Source organism: Oryzias latipes, chromosome 11 (genome assembly GCF_053564925.1).
Source record: "Oryzias latipes strain Hd-rR chromosome 11, Olatipes_Hd-rR_3.1".
In the NCBI taxonomy this organism is placed as follows: Eukaryota; Metazoa; Chordata; class Actinopteri; order Beloniformes; family Adrianichthyidae; genus Oryzias; species Oryzias latipes.
This window is the reverse complement of record NC_136247.1, coordinates 26,517,615-26,543,348: the sequence shown is the minus strand read 5'-3', so window position 1 is coordinate 26,543,348 and position 25,734 is coordinate 26,517,615. Positions and strand designations below refer to the sequence as shown.

The 25,734-nt window shown below is 36.7% G+C and overlaps 1 protein-coding gene across 2 annotated transcripts in view; it reads left to right on the top strand.

Annotated features, from left to right (window-relative positions):
* Window positions 1-25,734, top strand: part of LOC101155942 (glutamate receptor ionotropic, kainate 5) — a 250,192-nt gene that overhangs the window by 10,815 nt on the left and 213,643 nt on the right. For both annotated transcript variants that reach the window (XM_023960345.2, XM_023960344.2), the window contains exon 2: window positions 1,544-3,239. The gene's annotated coding sequence lies outside the window, so the exon portion shown is untranslated. The remainder of the gene's footprint in view (window positions 1-1,543; window positions 3,240-25,734) is intronic.

Below are 25,734 nucleotides of genomic sequence, written 5' to 3'. Positions count from 1 at the left end.
GCTATAACTATTTTTGCTTTATGAATGCTCTTCATGTAACTGTAGTGCACCTGATTATAAAAAACAGAAAAAAACGACCTTTTTTTTTGGACACGGCTTATCTTAAAACGGATTGATTTTTTCTCAGTTTTGGCTTTTGTACCTCCATTGTAAGTGGCTTTACATGAAAACATCTGCAAAAATGTTTAAATGAAGAGGTATTTTTATGTCATGCATCTGTACACTGAAGTATTGGCAGAAACTACCAGCATGTGCAGTTAAATGAAGGATATTTGTAAGCATTGCAACTAATTAGTGGTAAATCTAACTGGCTAACGAACATACTTGACTGGATTGGGGGACCACGGCATAAAACACACTGGGAATAAAAATCTAAACATAATAAAGATGGCATTAAGGTAGTGTCACAAGACACGAACAAACAACTAATTAACAAGTAAGTATGAATCATTATACACAACATGGAGAAATTTTGAGTAATTATTATTTTGTACACTGTACTGTTCTGTGTTTTTATGGGTTTTATAAGGATTCTGTGCTTTAGTTTGGTTTTTCAGTTCAATTTTTGGAAAAATGTCATATTTATTGAATTTTGACGGGTTATAGACTTGACCATAGAGAGGTTTAATACCCACATTACTTCAAAATGGGGATCAATGATTAGCTTAAATAAGGCACAATGGTTTATTTTCATTCAGGCTTTCGAATTCCTGCAAGTTCAACATTCAGCCCCATTTGCCTTAAAATACTTCCTCCTTTACTCTTTTTTGCAGTAGTTTTTCACATTACATTCTGAGTGATCAACAAAGAGCCGTTTCACTTTGGTCTTTTCCACCCAAAAACTGTTGTAATCTCTTCCCGCTCCTCCTAAGACTTTTGTTACCTTCTTGGAATTTTTATTTCAGTCTGTGTTGCCTTTTTTTTTTAACCCCACCACACTCACGCTGCTGCCATATTGACATTTTCATCAAAAGTTTTTTCTGCACTTCTAATCCCTTTTCTTTTATGTGGATGTCTTGGTTGTTTATAGACATCAAAGTGGGAAGATTTCCGACTTCTTTTTTATTTTTTTAAATAAAAGCCTTTTAGTTTATTTGGCTTATGTGTTCTTTAAAAAGCTTTATATGATGTGCATTTAAAAACAAAATAAAACCTGTTCACAAAAGTGGTGTGTTTATCCATTAAAAGAGGGTTTGACTGGAATAAATGTGTAAAATCATGTTGAATCATTTTGTTAGAATTAAAGCAATGTCTTCTGAACAAAATATGCCCTAAATTATTCACAGCCTGGGAATATTTAGTCTAAAAGTGACTTTATTTTGCCAGCAAGGTGTTTCTTGATCGGATTAGACACAGGTGTCTCCCTAGAGGGATTTTTGAAGGGAAAAAAAAGCTTTCTTCCTTTTTTTAACATATTTGGAGCAAATGAGGCATGTCTAAAATCTGCCAGGAGAATAAATAATTGTGCTAATTGTTTGCATCTGTCATACATTTGTAATTCCTGAAAACTTAGAGTTATTATTTTTCCTCTCTATCTTTGCAGATGTTTTGGGGATCCTCCTCTGTGTGGTATTGATCGGCATTGTTGCGTAGATCGCCACAGGCCTTTTGGCTTGCGTCCACGAAAAAGCCCTCCGGCAACATAAGAGACCTAATAAGAGCCAGAAGTTCCACCTGGTGAACTGGAAAGACCTGAAAGCTTGAAAGAAGAATTCAGGAGTGTCTCGGCCCTTTAGGGCATTTGACTTGCACTGATTTTTTCTTTTCTCCAGACTTTGTGTGAATTTTTGATTAGAAAAACAAGGATTGACACCTCACTCGATACCTGGATGTAATCTAATTTAAAAACAAACAATAACTCTTCAATCTGAAAAGGAATATAAGGCGTTTTGGTCCACGCTCTTCAGGATGTTGGTTGAATTGGGGTGACGTGTGTCATCCTACCGTACCTCAACAGTAACCCAAGGAAACCTCTGAGAAACTTTTCCATCCAAAACCAGGCATTCCTAATTACCAGAGCAGTGGCATGAACAAACTCATGCTTGATGAGCTGAGTGAGGAGTTTTAAAGTGCCACCAGGTTATTACTGGGCTCTGCGTGTCCCATTTTCATCTTTAATTTTTGTATTCTGAGTAATCATCTTTTTAATTAAAGGTGACGGTGGCGTGAAATCTCCCTTCGCACCCCCTTTCCACCGCTTTCACAGACACCTGAAACCAATTAGCTACAGCAGATCTGGATGGGGATTAGACACGGGAAAAAGCACAAGTGATTAGATGCAAACATAAAGGCACCGAGAACAAAACAACAGCAAGAAGGGGAGGCGTTAAAATGGAACCTGTCACTTATTCTGAGTAATCGACAGAAAGGTGGAGCAGCGGGGACGGATTGCAGTGGAGAATATGGCCGGATCAAGGCAGCAACATGCTAAGATAATGACTACCTGTGTGTCAGCAGGTAGTTTTCTTTGTTGGAGCCCAGATTCGTGACTGACAGGCACTAAAGCCACCCAGGACTCATTGTCATTCCTGCTGCCGAGCCGGGCAGGGGATCGCAGAGAGCACGAGAGGAGAAACTCTCAGCTGGTCACCACAATCAAGGCCAATTAGAAGAATTTGATTATATGCCTTAATCTCACAGTTAGCTTGTAAAGGAGGCAGACACAGAGTAAGGAGGCTGAGCAGGTGCCGCCGACACACATCATTATCTCTGTCCATCTCTGATTAAGTTTGTCTCTTCTCCTGCTGTGAGCTCTCCTTCTGCAGTGCGTGAAGAGGATCTTTGTTAAAGCAGAAAACAGGTGAAAGGCAAAAGTTAACATTTTCAGGTTCGTTTTCCTGAAGAGATTTATTTACTACTTTGCTAATTTAATCCCCATTTTGTTGCCCCCTGGAGACTCCACATCCCAGGATGAACTTTTCCTATCAATGTTCCCCCATAGTTTTCAAGATCCACACATCAAGTCTGAGATGAAAGTTATTCAAAGGAAGTGATAGACAAGGGGAATTTTTTTCTTTTTCATTTGGAGGACAGACTTTACTTCGTCTTGGATTCCCAGAGGCTCCTTCCAAAACTTCACTTCCCCGCTTTTACGGCTCCTCCTCCTCCTTCCCAGGAGCTTTTTTTCAGCTCTTCTCCTTGTGGATCATATGCTTCATCCTGGACTTCACCAAGATTAAAGTGGCCTCCATTATACAAGGAAATCCTCTAACACAGGCGCCTGGTATTATCTTCATTCTGTGAGTACCTCAGAGTCTTGTTCTTTACGTTTGCCTGCTTCCTTCAGCAGCCCTCCTGCTCGTTTCTTAAGGTTCTGATTGACACACCTGTGTACATTTCAAGATTATTATTATGATTGTAAAAGAGAAAAGCTTTTATGTACCAAAGTACATTGCAAGAAGATCTCACATAATTACTCATTAGAAGACCAAATCACGAGGTGGGCCACTGACACTATAAATAAACAAATAACAAACATAAGTTTCATTTGCATTATGTCAGTAACTGTCTATTTTTTAAACTTCCTAAAATGTTTCTTGCCCTATAAAACATTAAAGAGCTATCTAAGGTACTTTGATTCAATTTTGTTCTGTCTTAATCTTTTTTTTAGACAATCTCAAATGACTGCAGTAATGTTTGCTACCAACTGGATTTTGTTTGTAGTTTTTGATTAGAAAATGAGAGAGGATTCCATTGATACTTGCTGAATCAGTTGCACCAACCGGATGCTTGTCTGAAGAAGGGGAGCAGAAAGTAATTATGGCGACACATTGTGCCTTCTCTGTTTGGACAACATTGACTGAATAAGGCGGCTTGAGTTGGAGCTGGTGTGGTTCAGCCAAATTGCATCTTGATCACTGCCAGTGGGATTTTTGATCACTTTAAAAGCTGCATTCTGTCTTATTCTCAGCTTTTAAAAGAGGCACATGGAATATTTTTCTGTCTGCTTTAGGCTGAAATATGATGAGCATTGATAAATGATCTTCTATTGTTAAAAAAATGTCTAAAGAGTTGCATTTTTAGTAGTCTGTTCTCCTTTAACCTCTAGTTGGAGCAAGGGCAATTTTCACATAAATTACTGCTGCTCACTGAATGTTTTCTCTTTTTTGGGGGGTGGGGGTGTGTGGGGGGGTACTGACTTCAAATCTTAAAGAAAATTGAAAGCGACAGTCCACATAGTCTAGCTCTTTTGAAAAATGTGCCTAGCAGGCTATCTTAGCCTCACCCACATGCTATGGTTGAATTTAGCTGCAGCCATGTGAATACCTAATAATTAGGGACTGACATCCATGAGTTTTTCTATTAAAAAGTTCAGAATTAAAGGTTATTCTGGTCACCTTTTAACGTTTCTTTACTCCAGGTAATGTATAATCCAAAAGAGAATGCATGCATGTAATTATTTTCATTCATGTTAAGTTTTTTTTTCTAACCTAAAAGTAACACATTTAGGATTTCACAAAAATGGTTTATTCCAAAATTTTCATTTTAATCCATTTAATCAAAAGTCATAACATGTTAATTTATACAAGTATTTCCCATCATGCTTTGATTTTAATAGGGAATCTAAATGATGTCAAAATACTACAATCCAGTTTTGGCCTAAAAACAAGGTACGGATGAGTTTTTTTGTCCCACAATGCATCCTGTTATCAAAACCTTTTACATTTATCAGCTTTGTAATGGTTTAAAAGGTTCTCTAAATTTGGCAGCATTTGCTTGAGTGTTTTTTAACTTCTAATCAGAAAGTATTCCAGACAAAAATAATATTTACCCAGAACATCCAACTGATTAACTTCTGTTCTTCATCCTTCATTCTTGGCCATCTTTAGATAAAAAAACAACAACATTTTCTACAGTTGTTTTTAAACCTCTCCTGAATGTAAATTCAAGGATTTGCAACTGCAAGTGCAGCAATTTGAGGTGCAGGCATTTTTTTACCACTTATTATTACTCCTGGTCTTAGTCAAGCTTGGAATACTTGATCAACATTTCTCCGTGCCCATGTTGACTTTCGTCTGCAAGTCTCTGCCGCTGGTGGGAGTGGAAAATGACATGCTTTTACAAAGGTGCTGATGCTCATCAGGAACCTGCAAACAAAAATATCATAGATCCAGTGCTGTACCAACAGTGGCAACCTGTTGGAACTGCAAACTTTAATAACTTGGCCTTTAACCAAAACAGCTTTTTAAGATTCATCTGGTCAAGTGTGTCATGGCTGTTTTATTGTCTCTCTAAAGGTGTTTTGTTTATTAAGAGCATTAAAACATAAAATAGAAGAACAAACCATGTGATTATCCTAAAAGTTGGTCTTTAAAAGATTTGTTGATTTTTTTTTTTGCACTGTTTCCATAACAACAATGACTGGATGTCCAAAGATGTGCCTTTCTGTTAATCATCTTACTGGAGAGTTTGCTGAAACTGAGTGTAAATAAAAGGACTATAATTGAGCCAAAAATCATATGGCTTCATGGGATCCATTTTTTATCATAACAAAGAAAAAGAAGAAAGGGGTTCATAATGCTTACTTAATTTACCAATCTGCATCGAAAACAGATTAAAACTGCAATACATTTTTTTCAAGTGAATAGGTTTTTGTCACTTACTGCAATATCCTTGGTTGAAATTGTACCTTTTTATTTCAGGTACAAGCTTCTTTTTTTGTCTTCAAACTTAAAAGCATTAAAGTTCATCCTCTTTCCACTTTCTTTATCTTAATCCTCTTTTAAAGTCTTTTAGAAATCTTTTAAGTTTCTTGCACCAAATCAAGGTGGTGGTGAAGAGACGTAGGGAGGAAGGTAAAGAGCGTCAAAGAGCGTCATCATGGGTCCTTGCTTGCATAGTCTTTGATTTAATTTTTTTACATTATTTATTTATTTCTTTATTTTTTACGTGATGGTTGTACAAAGCTCTCGAGTTATGTTTCTGTGTGGGAAGAGTGAATCAATACAGCCTACTGCGGTATGTGGAATCCGGCGTGTGCGTGTGTCTGTGTGTGCATATGAGCAAATATTTCTGTGTGTTTAAGGTTCAGCGATGGACTAAAAGTGAGTGAGTACGTGATGTGAATTTCCTCTTGAAGAATGTGGGAGAGCGGCGTGTTGCGAGTCCCCACAGGACCAGATTGTTTGATCGCCGAGGACTCCACGTTTCACGGCTTTGTAATGGAACTGCAGGTGTACAGCGGGCCTCATATATTTACAGGATTCTCATGAATAAGAAGTGTTTGTTTTGAAGTTCAGAAGTCTCCACAAAAATCAAAATATTAAAAAATTGAGTGAACAGTCGTCCCCTGCCATAATGGGGTTCACCCCTTGCAGTCTAAATGCTTTTTTTTAAAGGGTGCATTAGGTTCTGCATCCTGACTGGGTGTAGACCAATGTCAATCAATCACCTTTGTGCCATGTATCAGGTACAGAGTATGTTCACCTTACCAGTTTTACAGAAATCTTCAGTGGGGAGCAGATGTTTTTGTTTTATTCTATAATAAAGGGCTCATTTATCTATAAAACATTTGAACTTTGAGACTTTAAACAAGACAGAAGTGTGCATTTTTTAAGCTATTTTTAAGAAAAATGAATAAAGTATGTGGTGAGGAGATTTACAGCCTTTTAAATTCTATTTTAAAAAATGAAAATAACTACTTTGTAGATTTTGTCTATTCTGTGTTTTTCTAGAACATCCCGAGGGACAACTGGAAATGAGATACGTTGAAGCAGTAATATTATTGTACTTTTTGTAGACTAAGACTAATTTTAAAACCATTTTTGTACCAGCATTAGGGGTAGGCATGTATCTTAGAAATGCACAATTTCTTTTTTTTTAGCCATTGAGTGTATATAATAAAACACAGGAAAGAGATGTTTAACTTATTACAACAATCTAAACTGAAAATGCATCAAATAAAGAGCATGTATATGAATAATAGCATACTATTAAAAATAATAAGGACATGGTGGCTGACTTTAAAAAACAACAACAACCATGCCACATTCAAAGTAACTTACATCCCCTTTCTTTCAGTTTGAACTGCCATAGATCGTTTTGGTTTGCTGCCATGTGATTGGCTGATTAGAAATCTGTGTTACCGGGCAGTTGGACAGGCGTGAAGTGGCCGGTGAGTGCATGTTTTTCTTGGGCTGCCTGAACCCTCACCTGGAACCTGGGAACTCGTCTACACAGACTGATAATACACTGAACCTCTGCAGAATAATTAAATCAGCTTGAAATGGGGACATTCCCATGAAGCGCACAGACTGTTTTCAGTGGCCATTAAACACACCGCCCTAAAGAGTTTGACTTGGAATGGGTCCACCTTCAAACTGGGCCAAATCCATCTTGATTCTATTAGTTACCACAATCAATTGCTGCTCTAAAAAGCCTTCTAAAATCTGAGGATGCTATTACCTGTAGATGGAAATGGAAGATGGAGATAAACATTGTGGAGCCTCCGTCATTTTTTATTCTTTTCCTTTTCGGTTCTTTCTACCCAGGTGGTAAACAAAAAAATAAAAAAAGGGTCAAACCTTTTCCATCAGTGAATGTGTTTCATGGTACGATTACAGATAGAATGATATTTGTTCTCTGTGCGATTCTGGAACTTGATCGTTTCTTTCTTTTGGCTCATGGAGACACCTTAGCAGCTCCATGCTTAATATGAAAAAATAAAACAGGGACGGAAAACAAAATCGGTTTTCTAAAAGTCCAAAGTTCTATTGAGATTACAAATTAGGCCAACTATCTTCTTTTAACAATTTCCCATCATCAATTTCAGGGTGAAGGCTATGCTTCTAGTACAAACAGGACAAGTTGACTCAAAGTGCTACTTTTGTGCAGCATGCAGCTCACATTACATCATATCTGTCTTAGTTTTTTTTTCTTCCAATGCAAGCCTAGAAGAAAATGTTTGATGAAAAAAGCTCCTGTGATACCTTAAAGCACAGAGATGGCATTGAACATCGAGGCCTGACAGTAAACATGCAATCGTTTTCTCCACATCACAGGGAAGGCAGAAAAATGACAAGGCAGTGATTTTCCTTTCTTGCTCTACACTGTTGGGACATGTTAAAAACCTAATCTGTATTTCTGTATTTCCTTTAAAACCATGTGTTATTTTTTTTAATCTTCTTAACCATATGTATTTATGAATGGAGAATGTAAACACTGGAGCTGAAGCTCTGGTGTTAAAGGCTTAAACACTGAAAATTGTAGGAAATATTTTATTTTTTATAAACAGAAGCTACTGTATGGTTTGGTCTTTAAAACGACAGGTCAGTTTTAAATTCTTTATTGTGAAGCATCTGCATATTTTCCAAAAACCCTTGAGTTACTCTTACCTGTTTTGAATTACAAAATATGCAATTTGCCACTCAAGGATACAAGTCTAGTCTGCAATGAGCAGGTGTCTGTTTCATAAACATTCCAGCACAGAAATAAATCTTTATTTTTTTTTTTTTATTGATTTATTTCAAGCATTGTAGTCAAAGCAAGAATTTACACATATTTATCAAACTCATTACAGAAATGATGAAATGCATAGATTAAAAAGACAGAAAACAAAACAAAAACGTCACTTAAATCACATTTGCTTAATTAAATACAGTGATCATTAACTGAAGTATAAGTAGAGTTTGATTTATTGCTTGAAAAGGAGTGGGAAGAAGCAAGCTTATATAATCCCACCCCTACTGAGTTCATTCATTTGATAGTTTTACAGAGTTTTAAATCCGGTTCTGATCAGATAGATTCTCTTGAAATAACAAAATCCAGTGCCTAGAAATGATTGATCTTCAGAAAACATTCATTCATGATTTCAGTAAACAGTAACGGTACCAATATGTAATAATAATTGATTATCATTAGAACACATGATCACATTAAACCAGTAACTATTGCTACACATTGCAGATCAAGTAAACAAAATCAATAGCTTATTGGTTGTAATTTAAACATTTGAGTAATCATTATTGCACATTAAAATGTAACACTCAGTGGTTGTAATTAAAAGAGCTTTGATTATTTCACCACAATCAAGTTCACACGTATATTTGGAATTATTCAAACACCTGTTGATCCTTAAATCCTCTTATCTTCATATCCTGAAATAAGAGTTTCTTCATAGATTTTCTTAAATATTTGAATATTTGAACTTTTTTGAGCTCATTACTTAAACTGTTCCAAAGTTTAGTGCCACACACCGACACACAGAAACTTTTCTTTGTGGTTCTTAACAGTTTGATCTTGAAGTTCCTACATCACCTCAGCATGTAGCCTCCTTCATTTTCTAAGAACTGTTATTGGATATTGAATGATAATCTCAGACAAGCCTGAATATTTATGCATTTGTATGGAATCAAGTAAATGCATATTCAAATGAGCATAAAATGTAATGGAACCCCTGTTCACCTCCACAACCCTCTGTTTGTCTAAAGATCCATAAACCCCTATTGTAACAGTAAAATCTGTCCAACATGAGAGGCCTTCAGCTCTGATATGCTTGCTCAGCTGTTGACAAGGACCAGATAGAAAAAACAAAAAAATCATGCTACCAGTTTACCAGTTTTGTGCTTGAAGCCAACATAAGTTCCATGCAGGTATAAAAGTATTTGATAGACTTGACTTACTAGTTGGTTTTGGACTTAAAAGTCTCTTCATGTTACAATATTACCCTTAGTAAAAAAGTAGTACATTTAAATTAAATTTATTAAGTATACTACAATTATAGACCATGTACATATAGTATACTAGGTATGCTAATTGGATACTTCTGAATTAAAAAAGGAACATTTTAAATTTACTTTTCATACAATACAGTAAAAAGTATATAAATAAAATTATACTTTATTAAGGAAGTTGAAGTATACTGTCTCACTTTTAACACATATACTGTAGTACACTTGAAACTGACTACTTTTCGCTAAGTGTATTGTAGCTAAAAAAAAAAATCATGCACAGCACATACTTGTAATACTACTCAAAGTATTCTGCATATTTTGTTAAGCTATCACAAATATGACAGAGTGAACATTCTAATATCTACCTAAATATACATTTGACCTTAGCAAAAAGTAGTAGCTTTAAGTTTATTTTGAGTACACTTGAGTATAAGTATAGCAAGTATGCTGTACAGAATGTAAATGTACTGTGGGACATTTACTAACTGAATACATCTTTGAACTAAACTGGAACATTTCATGATTACAACTTATAGGTGGAAAATAAAAAGTACATTTTAAGTAAACTGCCTCCCATTTAGGAAGAATACTTGCAGTACCCTTAAAAGAAGTAGTTCTGTTAAATGGTCTTGGAAAAAAGGTCTCCAGTACAGGAGTTTTTAGGTTCAAAGCTTTGGGTGTGTTGAGTACAATAATTCAAATTCCGAAGAGGAAAGGAGGCCAGATGGATAAAGGGCAGAAGAATATCTCATTATTTGTAAAGGTGTGTGTGAGTGAAGGAGAACAGGATGGCATGGAGGTGTTGAATTATTGACACCTTTGCAAGTGAGGAGCAGAATCCTAAAGTGATCTAAATGAGAATATGTTGGAGCCCCAGATGTTCCACCTGCCATTGTTGTCATTGGCGTTACACCTTCTCGCCGCCTGCACCAACCATGTCATTTGACATTTTGACTGTTGAAAAAAAATTGTGCATTCCTTCATGTAAGGAAAAAAAATTGGAAAACTCTACAAAAAAATAGTTAGAAAAGAAACCATTTATTCATGCTACAGCACTTCTGTATAAAATGTGATCACATTTTGATGGAACCTCAACGTATAATAATAGTGACATACCTTCATACATGGGTCCCCCCACCTGGAAAGAGCATTTCCAAACAGCCCTCTGCCTGGAAGAAGACATTTGGCTTTTTGATCTATTTGTTCCCAGTCACCTCTTCTGTATGTCATCATATCTATTTCTACAGATACCCCATCACCAACGAGCATTGGTGACATCTATCAAAGTCTATCAGTGCCTGCTGCGAGCATTAGTGCATGAGCATTTTCTGGCTGCAGATGGATAAATCTGTCTCTGTGTTCGAGCAGCGGTCTTTCTGTTCACGTATGAAAATGGACGCCCCGACCTCTCCACGAGATGAATCGAATCCTCCCCGAGGCCCCGATCTCTTATTGATCTTGCCTCCAGAGTGCACTTCAAGTATCGAGGGGGAATAAAGATGGAGATAAGGTGTCTTAAAAATATGGAACTCGCATAAATAAAGATCCTAAATCCCAATATATAACATGCAGAAATGATAATATTGACAAGAGAAAAGACTAAGTGACAAAAGCTTTTACCAGAGGCTCCTTTGATAACTGTTTCAAAGTTATTGTTGCATCATTTTTTTTTCTTTTAAACTAATGATAGTCAAAATAAAATGTCCAAGCTATAGTGTTAGTATTTTTGTACATAGTAACTGAGCACAATTTAGTTTGATCAAAGTTTATAATAAAGTTTATGACTGTGAACTACATTCACCTCATCTTTATCCCCCTTCTTGCCATCAAGTCTCACTCAGTCCTTGATTTTTTTTCTTCTTCTTTTAAATCCCACAATACATTTAAAACACTAAAAGTAAAACTCTTAATCCTAATTTATGCAGGACAATGTTCTTTTAAATGTAAACCTTTTATTTTAAAATTGCCTTTTTTTGCAAATGTTTATGGGTTTTTTTTCCAAATCAAACCTCCAAAAAGATGAATTACCGGTAAAAGTAAGTTTAATTATTTACTATATATATATATATATATATATATATATATATATATATATATATAAATATTAATTGCTCTTTTCCTCTTTACCAAATACTTTTTTACATCTTAAGATAATAAAAGTTTAAAAGTTTCATTTCATTGATGAATTGTAGCCTCATTCACCCACATTAAGTGTTTGCAAAAAGAATACCAGACAAGAGCTTAAACGTTATCTTGACATTTGATAACGGGAAGTGAGTCTCCTTCAACGTAAAATACTTTGCAGATTCAGCTGATTTGTATTTCTTTGAACTCAGTTCACAGTTTCAGTTTTTCTCCTTTTTGATCCAAAATCCTTCCATGTATGCATCTTTTTTTAATGATCTGTAATCTGAACTTTACCATGTGTGCCCACTCCTCAAGCAGCTCCGTATTGGTTAAAATCTGGTTGACAATAGACAGGAATACATTTTAAGTAAAAAAAAAAGGAAAAATCTAAGTACTTTTTGCTACCTTTGAATTTTATTTTTTACAAACATGAGAGAAAATCTGCAGATTACCAATCATTACGTTGTGGAGTTACAAAGAATTTGTGCTTCACAAATATTTCGTGGACTTCCAATGAATCGGGTTAAAATTTAGGTGGGTTTGCATGTTTAGTGTATGATTTCTGAATGAAACTTGGGTGACGCTGTTGTGCAGAGACTCCCATTGTTGCCCAAAGGTCACCAATTCTTACAAAGCTGCTTCTTGCAAAGTAAAAAAAAAAAAGAAGTTTCAAATGGATTTGAAACAAGTTTATTACGACAGCGCTGCTTTTTAACCTTCAGGTCCAGAGCGCTGGAATCTCGCAGAACTGAAAACACCAGAGAGGTTTCAAGCGCTTTGGTAACTCCCTTCAGAATTGGTGTAAAGACATTCACAGGGCAAAGAGATACGACCCAAAGTTTCACATTAGTAAGTGGGAACTTTCAGATTCATGATGAACTTAAGCTATATGATGTGTGTAGATTACATCACCACACCCCAGCATTACAAGTCTCTATGCAACTTGCATGAATAATATAGTTTTTAACCGTTGAGAATGAATTTCTGTACTTTTTGAAATGTTTTTTTCAGGCTGAAGCAAGAGAATATTGTCAATCAGAATTACTCTGCGTTTGTGCTGCAATAAAAAGCTACTCTGGAGCTTGACCTCATCAAACAGCTGCAGGTTGTTGACAGCTCATGTTTTAAAAAGACAAAGCCTCAACTCTCTGCAGGCCCTTTTTTCCCCTAAAAAACAAAAAAGAAAAACTCCCGCAGGCTTCAAATGCACACGGATAAAAAAGGCATTGAATATGTGTTATTGTGTAGCATAATGTAACAAAGCTAATTGAGGGATCGGCCAATGAGTCTGATCAATCGGTCTTCAATTGTTGACCTTTCAGCCTGTTTTTTGTGTTTTGCTAGATGTAAAACTCCCAAGACACATTTTTAATCCATCTAAACAGGAGAATTATAATCAATTACTGAGTGTACTGGTGGCACAAAAAGTACCTATTTGTTTAGAGGCTTAGATTGTATTTTTCTGGTCATAATCTTTATCTGAAGAGCATGACCATAAAATAGGAGCCTGTCAATACACTAATAACTGTAGAAAATGACAGCGCCATATAAAAGCTGCATAAAAAAGGTGCGTTACAATGGCTCTCCCAGCATTTCAGATAGTTTTGCTCCAACGAATCAATGAGAACAATTAGTAAAGAATACGCTCTGATCGTTTAAATGTCTTTGGTTGTGCTGCAAATCAGATGCAGACTGTGTTACCACTGGAAATGAACAATTGAAAATATCATCAATACTACCAGAGCATTTCATCTATACAGGTTTACCAAACACAATACCTACAAAGTGAGCACTATTTTAGTCTGACGCCCATAATAAATGGAAGAAACCAGTCATGACGGAGGGCTTATTTTTCCAGAAACATAGCATCATTTCAGGGTTCGACATTCTGCATCCGGGCCAAATTTTGTTGTCGTTTTATTAACTGGCTCCACTACAATCGATTTATTAGCTTCTGAGGAATTTCTACCACAGGGTTTAGTAACTTTGTTTGGAAGAGAACAGTAATACGCCTCTGAGGGTTGGTATATTTTGAATCTTTAAACAACCAAGTTTTAAATAAATACATTTATGTAAATTTTCAAAAGTTACAAACCAGATTTAACTCGATTTCAAGTACTTAATCTGACAGTTACAGTGCTACATTCAGTAAAAAAAACTGCTTAATTACAAAAGGCTTTTAATTTGGCAAACCCTGCAGAACATAATAAATGATCAAATGCACTTGTGAATGGGGGTAAAAAATGACAGGCCCAGTTTAGTTAATGAATTGCTGCTCATATTAATGACATAATTAGGAAAGAAAATGATGTTCCATTTTGCTAAACATGAAAGCTTAACCAAATTGCATCAACTATTTGGAGACTTTGGGAAAAGAAAAGAACAACTCCTAAAAATCCTGTCTGCAATTTTATAATCTCAGTTTTTTTCAAGAGAAAAATGAAATAAATGACAAACATGTTTATTGTCTGACACTTGGTGCTTATGTTTTATGTTTATGCACGAAAGAGAAGATCAGCAAAAGGCTGGCAGGTTCTCGTTTAAAAACATCATTAGAGATCTTCATCTCTGTTGTTTTTTGTCATTTGCATGGGGAGGATTGTCCTGCGGTGGCTCTGCGTGAGTAAGCAGGTGGTGGGCGGCTTCTGAAGATGCAACTCTGCTGCCTGCTTTTGTTTCTGCTTGACATAAAGGCGAATGTAGAGAAAAACGTGAGGGGAAAAAACAGGAAAATGTTTTTTTTTGTGTGTGTGTTGGCCACTAAATTTTGTGAATTCTCTGTATGAAATCAGACCTTTTGAGGGCAAATTTGGAAAAAGAGGCACATTTTAATTTTATTTTTTTATACTTTATTTATCCCACAGTGGTAAGTTGAAATGAACCGCGCTCGGGAGGCAGTAGCGTTAAGGGTCTTGTCAAAGTCAAACCAACAAAGTCAACCGTGTGGCAGTGAAGATTATTTGCAAAGCTCCTTTTAGGCAAAGTAAACATGCAAAAGCTTTTGAAGCATGACTAAAAAGGAAAGAAACTTCAGAAAAATTGAGGGAATTGCCAAATTTTGAACAAAATCATCAGAAAATATCCAAGTTTGGACGTAAATATACGGTAGATGAAGCTGAAAAAATCTGAATTGATCAGGAAACCGGTTCCATCTGTGTGGCAGCACAGCAGCTTCACTCTGTTTGGTTTTGCTCTCAGAATAAACCAGTTGATTGTTTCTTGCTGATCTGAGAGCTTTGCTGGGTTTGTGTACCACCAGAAATCTATGAACTAGCACCAGTCCTTTGTATTTTATTGGTGGTCCCTACAAGGACTTGAGAACTCGATCAGCTCTCGTGGTTCTGGTCCAGACTTTGGCTCAGCCTTGAGGCACAGTAGAGTTAGTTGAAGGTTCTGATTGGCTGTATAGATCGCTGCAGCAAATGTCAAAGTAACAGCACTTCCAATTCATGCTGGCACAGTGGTTGGCTCTCTCGCCTCACAGGGAGAAAGCCCTGGCTTGGAGTCCCAGCTGGGACCTTTCTCTGTGGAGTTTGCATGTTCTCCTTGTGCATGCATGGGTTTTCTCCAGGCACTTCAGCTTCCTCCAACAGTCCAAAAACATGCTTCATAGGTTAACTGGTTCCTCTAAAGCAGGGGTGTCAGAATCCAGGCCTTGAGGGCAGCTGTCAAACATGTTTTCCAATCAACTTGCCATTAAAGCTCCTTATCCAGGTATTTAGAAGCAGATAAGGCAGGATTTCTGAAGAAAAAAAAACAGCAGGAGGCCGGCCCTCGAGAAAATGAACATCTATTATCAACCAAATATGACAGCCTTAAATTGACAGATGATTCTAATAAGTTCTCAAGAATGCTACCTTTTTTTTTTTTGCAATGGGATTATATTTCTGCTATGCAGCCTGTGTAAACCTCTTAATAGAAAGACATTTTTGTATTAATATTTTGGTTTGTTGTGACGGTTCTTTTTGGAATATATCCTAAACCAACAGTAATCTTGTTTAATGTCTTTTTTAAAATGTGTAAATAAGATATGAGTGAATAAATGAACAAAGGTATAATCTAACAGACAATCGTTTTTCTATACTTTCTGACTATGTTTATGTATAAATGATCATAAGGACATGACACAATGTGAAAAGCACCCTTTTTGATTTTTATAATTCCTATATGACTTGAGTTCATGTTGAAGATGAAGGATTAGGACTCCAATGTTCTACCAGGCAGAATGACAGTATTTTTATTTACTCCACACTGCAGAAAAACTTTGAGAGATAATATTTGATAAGATTATTTGAGTTTTACCTAAAATCACTGAATAAAGGAGAAATTGGTGAAAAAGGTGACTCATCGGTTTTAATATTTTAATGCCTCAGTAGAGTTTAAATGAACACTCTGTGTGAAGTTACACAATAAAATATCACTTTCTACACATCAGATCTTCAGAATCACTTGTTTTAAGAAGTTTCTGACATATAATTATGTACGACTTTGATCAAATGGAGCAACGCTGTGCCTTGATTTATGATTTTACCTAAAAATAAACTGGTAAACTAAGGTATTTGACTCAGCTTCAGCATCTCTGAGGCTCTGTTTATTCCACCCCTGTTGACATCAAACACAATAAGACGGTTTAAAAACAGGAACATAAACATCCTTATGCACGTTGACTAGAACCGGATAAAGTAATGCCATCAAAGTGGCACCTTTGTTGGGTCTGAGGGAGTCATGTAATGACACACGACTGTTGCTGTTCCTTTTATATCTAAAAGCCTGTGGGAGCCGGGCGCCTTCTCTTTAGGCATCATAAGCCTGAAAAGCTCAATTCTTCCACGCCATTTATTTTAATTGGCACAAATAAGGCTGCTTTACAGCAAAGTTGAAGCACAGCTGGATTTGTTTTTTTAATATTTGCTGTCAGGTTCCCAGCTTGAATCCCTGAGTTTAAGCGGACTAAATTATTTTAAAGCGGCAAAAAGGCTCCAGTTGAGGCTGCAGTTGCTTTGTTTTCACTGAAATGACAATTACCCAGGTTGTGTCGGCTTTTTTAATACCTAAAACTACTAGTGGAAAATTTAGTTATAATTTTGGAAAAAAAAACAATTAAAAGTCTCACTCCTCATCTTTTGATCTATTCTAAAAATGTTCCCAGTGGTCTTTTGAATATGATTGGCATTTTTAGGCAAAATCCACGAAGCTGTGTCTCTTTTTCAAAGACATAGTTTCTGCATCGTGGCAGGAGTTCATTAGAAATTCCACTCTGAGTTGTGGGCAGGCCTGCCCCCATTTCCCATCATCCCCTTGATTACACTATCTTGCTTAGCCCTCCAATCTAACATTACCGGTGCAGCAAAAATGGCAAGTAATATTGGAGTTATCCAGCCGTATAGTTTTGAGCCGGATGTCAGCTCGGACGATGAAAACGTAGGTGTGTACGGATATAATCGTCTGCAAGCAGATGCATCGGAATGGAGCGGAGCAGGGAGCTAGCGGCTTGATGTTATTGGTTCTGTCACACCAACAAGCTCTTTTAACAGTATGTTTTCATCTGCTCTATTTTCAATAACATCTGAATAAAGAAAAACCCAGAAATGTATTTTTAAGCTTAACTTTCCTATTATATGTTCTCCATCATAGAAAAAATACTAAGATTATGTTAAAAACGGTAAAAGCACCATTCACCTTTAAACAATGTTGTATTAGGATTTGCTTTAATTGAAATCTAAAAAACTTTGCGTTAAGACTTAACATGTAGTTTCGTAATCTTCCTAATGCTCAAAGACGTTATTTGATTTGTATAAAATCAATAAAAGTAACAAGTTATTTGGTAAAGGAGAAGGTGTGCACATCTTTCCTCAAGCAACAAATATGGAAACTCTTCAAAGTGTCTGAAAGCTTCTCTGAGTATTTTTAGCATCCTTAGGGATTTCTGATATGATTGTTTTAAAGCCGAAAGAAAAACACAAGTTCATTATTTCATGACTGGCGGTCTCAAAACTGCAATAAAATTGCATGTAATCCGTTCAGTAAGGTAGACCGTTGCTAGGCTGCCGGAGAAGGCTTTTGCATGTTTGCTGTGTTAGTCATGTTAATGAATGTAGCTGCTGCTGGCCCCCAGCTAGGAGTAAATTGCAAATCAGTTGGTTTGAGTCACAGCTCTGCTCAAAGTTAATAGGGAGTATTCAGGGACAGGTTGTTGCTGTTTGTGTTGAGTCCCGTCGGTGTTATAGACACCACAACAAGCAGGAAGCAGACAGCAGCTTGGATGCAGCAGAAGAATCTTTATCTGTTTACTTTTTAACACATAAGGTGTTTTTTTGTGTTCAATCACATGGGAGTGAAAGAAACGTACTGCATCTGATTTGGCTGGGTGTTCAGATTTGTGTCAATCTGTTAAGTAAACCAGAATAATGCCTACATGACTGTTTTTGGTTTTTTGAGGTCACATTTCTGGGATTTTGAAAAACTTAAACTTAAAGTGCTACCCTCTACACCTAATCCACATTTCATTCTACACACTACAATAAATATCACAATCTGTTTCATCAAAACACTCCAAATGTCGATCTTTGAGCATCATCTTTTATAGAATATATTAAAACTGACAGTCACAGATCTGCCTAATTTCAGGGGACACTGTATAAAAATTGAAACGTATTTCTGAATCAGCTCAATTTAAACCAGAGTTGTATATTTACAAAAAGCTGACATTTTATATACATATTGAAATAATAACAAGAGCTGTTTGCAAAGGCAAAGTAAAATATATATATATATCTAAAACTTGAAAAGTTTTCAAAAAGTTTAACTAAAATAATTTGCTGCTGCACTTTTTCAGAATGTGTTTTGAAAAAAAACAAACATTTTTTACATTCTGTTTTTAAATTTCAGTTTTTTATTCCTTAATTTATTTTTGACAGTACCAATTTAGGAAAACCCAAAGAAATGGAAGTCAAACAAATTACAAATTTGAAGAAAGATTGAACGCGTGTCACATGCCGGTTGTAAATGTAGCAATATACCCATTAACATGGTAGCCAGGAGCCCCCACTTCTTTAATCTACAATAGTAGAGGATGGACGCTGTTTGTAAAGAACACTGTAAACTTGCAATTGTGTGAAATCTTTTTTGAAGAAAAGATTCAACAATGAAAGTCACACAGTTGGAACAAAAGATTTTATTTAAAGCGCAGTTGTCCCTCCAGCTCCACATTTTAGTACGTCTGCTAGTCAAAGATGTCTAGAAGCCGCGAAGCGCTCTGTATGTTATTAGCTTACAGGACGTGAACACGTATGAGGACCAGACTACTGTAACATGAATGATCTGGTCTGAGAACATGTATGCAATGATAATGTACTTCATTGGCTTTCGCCATTCACGTAGAGTATGAATGTATTACAGCTCAATGACAAACAGGAATGCGTAAAAAGGTTGTGTACCAATATAAGTGACAAGGATAATGTTGGACAATCATGGTTATGGCCCTAACTCAAGGCCTCTGTAATGGCCAATTAAAGCTGACATAGTGTGGAGTAGTCAGACATGTGGAGATCAGAGACACGCAGGCGAGCAGGCCACTCGTCCTCTGGAAGAGGTGGAAGCGGGCGTTTCTCAGAAGGCTGCAATACCAACTTTGATCTGTCCAGTGCTTCCCCTTCATACTTGTTCGTCTTGTCAGCAGAGTAGAACCTCAGGGTGAACTTTCAGATTGTGGAAGTGACAATTTAAGAGTCAGGAGATGTGTTGTGCATAAAATATTTCCAAAACACCATTTATGTCAAGGTGACCTGGGCATAAAAAGCTTTTAACATCATCTTTGGTGCTCACCTCTTGCTTCTTTAAATCAATATTACTTTACAAAAAGTACTTTTGGTGACAAAAATGTCATATGCTCATGCATTGTGTTTTAAATGCTGTCAAACATGCTCATACAGTGCTTTCCAAATAATTCCTATCCTTGGGGAGTGAGTAATTCTAGGCAGCACAGAGCTATCCTCAAAGACCCCTCTGAAGAAAAAAGTGTTTTTGGTGTTATTAACAAGATCTTGTGGGATTAAACCGATGTTTAAAGAAAATTACCGAGGTCAAACATGTCATTTATTAAACCATCCAATGAGAACTACTTTTACCCGTCAATGTACACCTTTCTTTTATCCCGTCTTTTGCTGGATTTTTCAATTACAAGATTTCTATCTCGGTCTTTTTGCTTTTAAATCTTTAATTTCCCCCTCATGAATCATGTTGCTTGTTGTCCTTTCTATAATTCTTCTCCATCTAACTTTCTATTTACTTCGTTTTTCTTATTTAGCTTCTTTGGGTTTCTTACTCTCTTCTCTTGTCCTTAAGTCATTTGTATTGTTTTTAAATTGACTGCCCCTCCTCTTTTTTATTGCATTCTCAATTACAGAATCTTTGATTCTCCTACACCTGTTGTACTTTATTTATTTCCTTTCTACTTTCTCTTCCTCCTCTGTTTACCATCTGCTCAGGGCTTTGCTGGGCTTTTAATTACGGCCTGATTTCCCAAAGCTCTGGCCATACTGTCCTTCCTCCTCCTCCCGTCTTCGCCGTCACCGGTGGCCTTGGCGGAGGTATTCATCTTGCTGAGGGGATAGGCTGCGTAGGTGCTCAGAAATAAATGTCTATGCCTCCAATGAGCTGAAAGACTCCCCTGACTCCTCTTCCTCACCCCAGGACACAGCTGGTAGGTTGACGAGGGACAGGAGTTTTATTTACTTTGGCACAGCTCTTATACACAGCCAGGGATGCAGTCGGTGAAAATAGCTGCAAGACTGAACCTGTTGGTTTTCTTGTTTTCTACTTGCATTTCTGCAGCAAGTGGTAAAACAGTTGGCCGTTGATTAAATCTTCCTTGCTAGCCGTAGTCTTTTTCACTGGAACACGGGTGTCAAACTGAAATTCCCAGTGGGCCAAAAGGAAGCAGTGAAGCAAAGTCACTGGCCAAGCTCAATATTTATTGAAAAATTAACTGAAACAGATATGCAATGTTTAACCTTTTCATTTAGTGACTTCTTATGTTAAATGCATTCGTTACCGCCAAGTTGGCTCTGCACACAAGACAAACAGGTCTGTCCTATACACAGTGTATTCTTGAATAGATAATATGTGGGTCAACATACTAGCAAAGCATTGTAGGATTTGTAGTATTAGCGATATACTCATTTGATAAGATGTCGCGGGCCAATTATAATTACACCTCACACCAGAATGTCTTTCTGCCAAAAACCATTTGTTTTTGGGAATTACAAAAAAAGGATAGAAAAACACAAGAGCTCTTTACAGCTTTCCATCACACTGAATTTAGTTAGTCCACTAAATGACTGACCTGCCTGTCCATGCATGACAGTTTATGGAGTGTGGGACTTCAGTTTAATAGGGGAGGTTGTGGCAACACACATAAAATAAAATTGGACTAGTTTTAATTTTAAAGTCCTTAAAATCTCTGCAGAGATTCATTAACTTTAAGCACTTTGGACAGAGAAATGCTCTCCATGTTGCACATGAATCGATCCTACTTTACAGCTTTATCAAATGACCACGGAATCATCTCAAATCAGTAAATTGCAATATTTCACCCATAAATATGTTTTACTTTTTGGTATGATGTAAAATAATTGGATTTTACTGTGTAATTATTATTATTTTTAGTTTGTCCACATCTGTGCAAGTCTGCTCTGTTTTAGCATCTGTCCCTTTAAGGACCCCTCCTTCTCCGGTCTGAAAATCCCAGTCTGCTCTGATTGGCCAGAGTTTGAGGCAGTTGGTTGTCTGAGGGTGTGCCAAACTAGCCACTGGGCAGGCATTATGCAAATGTATTTCATAATCATGCTGCCAAGTCCAGGAGGAAAAGCCTGGACTGCAAATGAGGTGTTTCGGGCAGTTTAGGAGCTGCGTGGGAGAGAATAGCTCCCCTTTGGTGTGGAGTTTCAGCTTTCTAACTCCGGATCGAATACATGCACGGAAATCTCCAAGGCCAAAATGGAAACCCACCAAAAATATTTGCATTGGCTCCGACTTGTGAATGAGAAAGTATAGAAATGTCCTCTTAATGAAATGACCACCTCAGTGTTCTATAGAAGGCTTCCTGGGATCAGACAAAGATGGTGAATAACACTGAGGGGGGAGGAAATGAAGATTGGCCTGAAAGGTCAGAAAACAAATGGCAACCTGTTTTTTATGACCTGCAGGGCTGGCAGGTGAAGGATGTTTTTTGTTTTGTTTTTCAATGAAAGTGAGCTTTATTCTAATTCTCAAATGTGTGTGATATGATTCATTTGTGAAGTTGTGAATATCTATTGATCCGTTGTAAAAGTGATCCCAGTGGTTTTTTAATTATAATTATGTTGTTTTTAGGAAAAATACTATGTCGTTCTTTAGGACACTGTTTCTGCAGAGCGGCAGGAGTTCATTAGAAATTCACTTCTGACTGTTGGCCCACTGTAAGCCCACCCCTGCTTCCCGACATCCTGCTGTCTACATGCTCTCCCGCTAGCTTACTACGGTGGCCCTGAAGTGCAAATCACTCGACCTCAAAAAAATTGAAAGATCACGACAGTAAAAAAAAGTAAAAAATGTATCAAATTTTAGAAAGCAAACTGAAATGTTATAAAAACAAAACTTAATGAGAAACGAGAAACTGGTTAAAATTATGGAGAAATGCCATCATCCAGAGGATCACAAATGTGTTCAACAAATACTTTTACACTTTAAATTGGATCATATTTTAAAGATTTATCTTAAGATGTGTTTATCCACAGTAATAAAAAAAGCTCCAGTATTGCTTCATGTTAAAACTATTTGACATGAAGCAATACTGGCTACCATCTTCCATCAGTTATGTCCAATAGTATCTACTTTTTCCGATTTATCATTGTTTTGTTTTTCCAACATTGTGTTCTGGAATTTTTCCAAAATGTTTTTTTTTTTGTTCTTCACGCTTTTGTTTTTGCAATGTTGTCTGAAAAGTAAAACTGTAGTTATATATTGTTTTTGCTTAATTAAGTGTCGTTGTGATCTTTAAGTGTGATTTTCCCTTCAGGGCCACCGTAGCTCATAGCCGTTCACACGCTGTGAAGGCATCGTAGCATGCTACACCATCAAACATTACAGGTGGAACAGAAATTATAGCTATCCAGCTGTTTTTATCCAGATTCCAGCTCAGATGAGGAAAACGAAGACTGACATTAATCAGTCTGCAAGTGGATGCACCAGAATTTAGCAGAGCAGGGAGCTGGTGGCCTGATAATTGTAGCTCTTACGTCACTGCTAGCCTTTTCAAATGGCATTCACTCTGCTTCTAATTCACAATGATCTAACTAAAGAAATACTCAGAAATGCAATTTAAGCTGAATTTCCTTGTCCTTTGTTATCAGAAAAAAAACATTTTGATTATGTTAAAACACCAAAAACATGATTTTCATTGCAGTGGGTTTTTAAAACAGCATTTCAGACTTTCACAGAAACATTCAAAACATCTGTTTATTCAAAAGAGGCATACGGGCATACATAATTAGTGATTGAATTTTTTGTGTGTAAATCAGAGAATTATCATAATAAGGCATGACAAGATGCTTGTAGTGGAGAAGGCACTGAGCATCAACTCCTCCTCTGGCTAAATTACATTTTAATACTGAAGAGATAAGCAATACATGATATGAAAAAGTGTGTGTGCAATAATTAGGTGAGAAAAACATGACTTGGTAAGACTAAGAAGGTAAAAGAAGGGTTTTTAGCAACATAAGTGAGAAATTCTACCCTCATTTATTTTTAAGCATCTTTTCTTCTGTTAAATAGGACTTAAAAAGTTTGATTTCTTTAGGTTTTTGTTAATGTATGTTCTACATTTATTTCACATTTTTGTATTAAGATGTATAAAGACAAAAACATATATGCTTCTTGATGCTACTAAGGTTTAAGATTAGCTGTAGTAGCCTAATTGTTTCATGCTAAACTGTTATTTTCTACCGATTGAATCACTTTTTTTGCAGGTTTTATATGAAGTATTGTTTCTTTTTTTAACTGCTGCATGGTTTTGGTGCACTCTGATCCATACAAGATTTAAGAGCATACATCCTCTTTTGCTTCCCGCTCCCTCTTTAGATAAATATTTTAAAAATGATCTAATTTAAAGTGTATATTAAGTGTTGAACACATTTGTAATCATCTCCGGTGCATGTGGTAATGAGGCCACAAGCGTTATTAGAGGAAAGCCCTTGTCACGCATTCAGCTCGGAGCAGCCTTCAGGAGCTGTTTTGAATATTTGGATGCCTTTTCAAGTGCAAATGTATGTTGGAGAAATCCAGTTTGTGGGGAGAGTCGTCTGGCTGTGAACCTGATGGAAGCTGAAATGTGTCGACAGCTGTTTTTTCAAATTTTGTTCACCCTTGACTTTAGGTTTCTGTAGAGAGTTAGCTGCAAAACCAACGGAACCTTTTGGGTTCCAGACCTACACTCCTCAGCTTGGTGGAATTAAGTAACTATTGAAATGTGTGAGGGAAAAGGAAACAAAATACAACTAAGCGTATCTATTTGGAATGTCTATTTAGGATTATTACTGTTAAATTAGATACAGTGGTATGAGAAAGTTTGGGCACCCCTGATAATTTTCAAGATTTTTCTTCATAAATCATTGGTTGTTAAGATCATCAATTTCAGTTAAATATATCCCATAGCAGATTAACACAGTGATATTTGACAAGTGAAAGGAAGTTTATTGGATTTAAAGAAACTGTGTAATAATTACCTAAACAAAAATAGGCAGGTGCGTAAATGTGGGCACCCCAACAGAAACATGCCATCAATATTTAGTAGTTCCTCCTTTTGCAGAAATGACAGCCTCCAATCGCTTCCTATAGCTTCCAATAAGGGCCTGGATTCTGGTTGAAGGTATTTTGGACCATTCCTCTTTGCAAAACATCCCCAGTTCAATCAGATTTGATGGCTTCCGAGCATTGACAGCACCACAGATTTCAATCATATTCAGGTCTGGAGACTGAATATGATCGTTCCTCTGCATGAATGCCTTTGTAGAATTAGAGCTGTGTTTAGGGTCATTGTCTTGTTGAAGTATCCAGCCCCGGCGCAACTTCAACTTTGTCACTGATTCTTGAACATTGTTTGAAATAATTTGTTGATACTGACTGGAATCCATGCAACCTTCAACTTTGACAAGATTTCCAGTACCTCTACTGGCCACACAGCCCCAAAGCATGATGGAACCGCTACCTAATTTGACTGTGGGTAGTAAGTGTTTGTCTTGGAATGCAAGACTTGGAATGAAAAAATTATCTCTTTTCAGGCCAGATTGAAATAGCCAATATAATTCATTGATCTTATCATAAAAATGTCAAATTCATCAAGAAAGGTTAATATAGCCAATAATTTTTGTGTACAATAAGTTCTTTTTAATACAATTTCAATGTTCTGCTGTTTTCCTGACAAATCTGTTACCTTTGCAGAATGGGGGGGGGGGGGGGGGGGGGGGTCTGTCAACCTGTCCGAGGTCGGGTGAGATGCATGCGACAGCAATTGGGGTCAAACGGCCTGCTGGGTTGCCGGGTTGCATCCTTTAGCTACCACTATGTTGAAGTTCTGACATCAATAGAAGCAGTGTGTGTGTGCGCAATTGTTGTGCATGTTTCCTTGATTGAATTATTACTTGGGAGGTTTTAATGGTCTTTTTTTATGAGTGACAATGCCTTTATTGGCCATATAGCTGATTTTTTTCCCCCTAAAAATTTTGGCTTGTTTGATGACAGAATCTTGAATGGGAAGAGGATTAAAAGTTGTCCTGAATTAATTTGGTATTTGAGAAAACTGCTTTTCAACCACGTCTTGCTTATTTTGGTTCATGACGCTGCACTTCATTCCTGATTTGCAATAGACTGCTTCACTAGGCATTTAAATTCAGACCGGAAA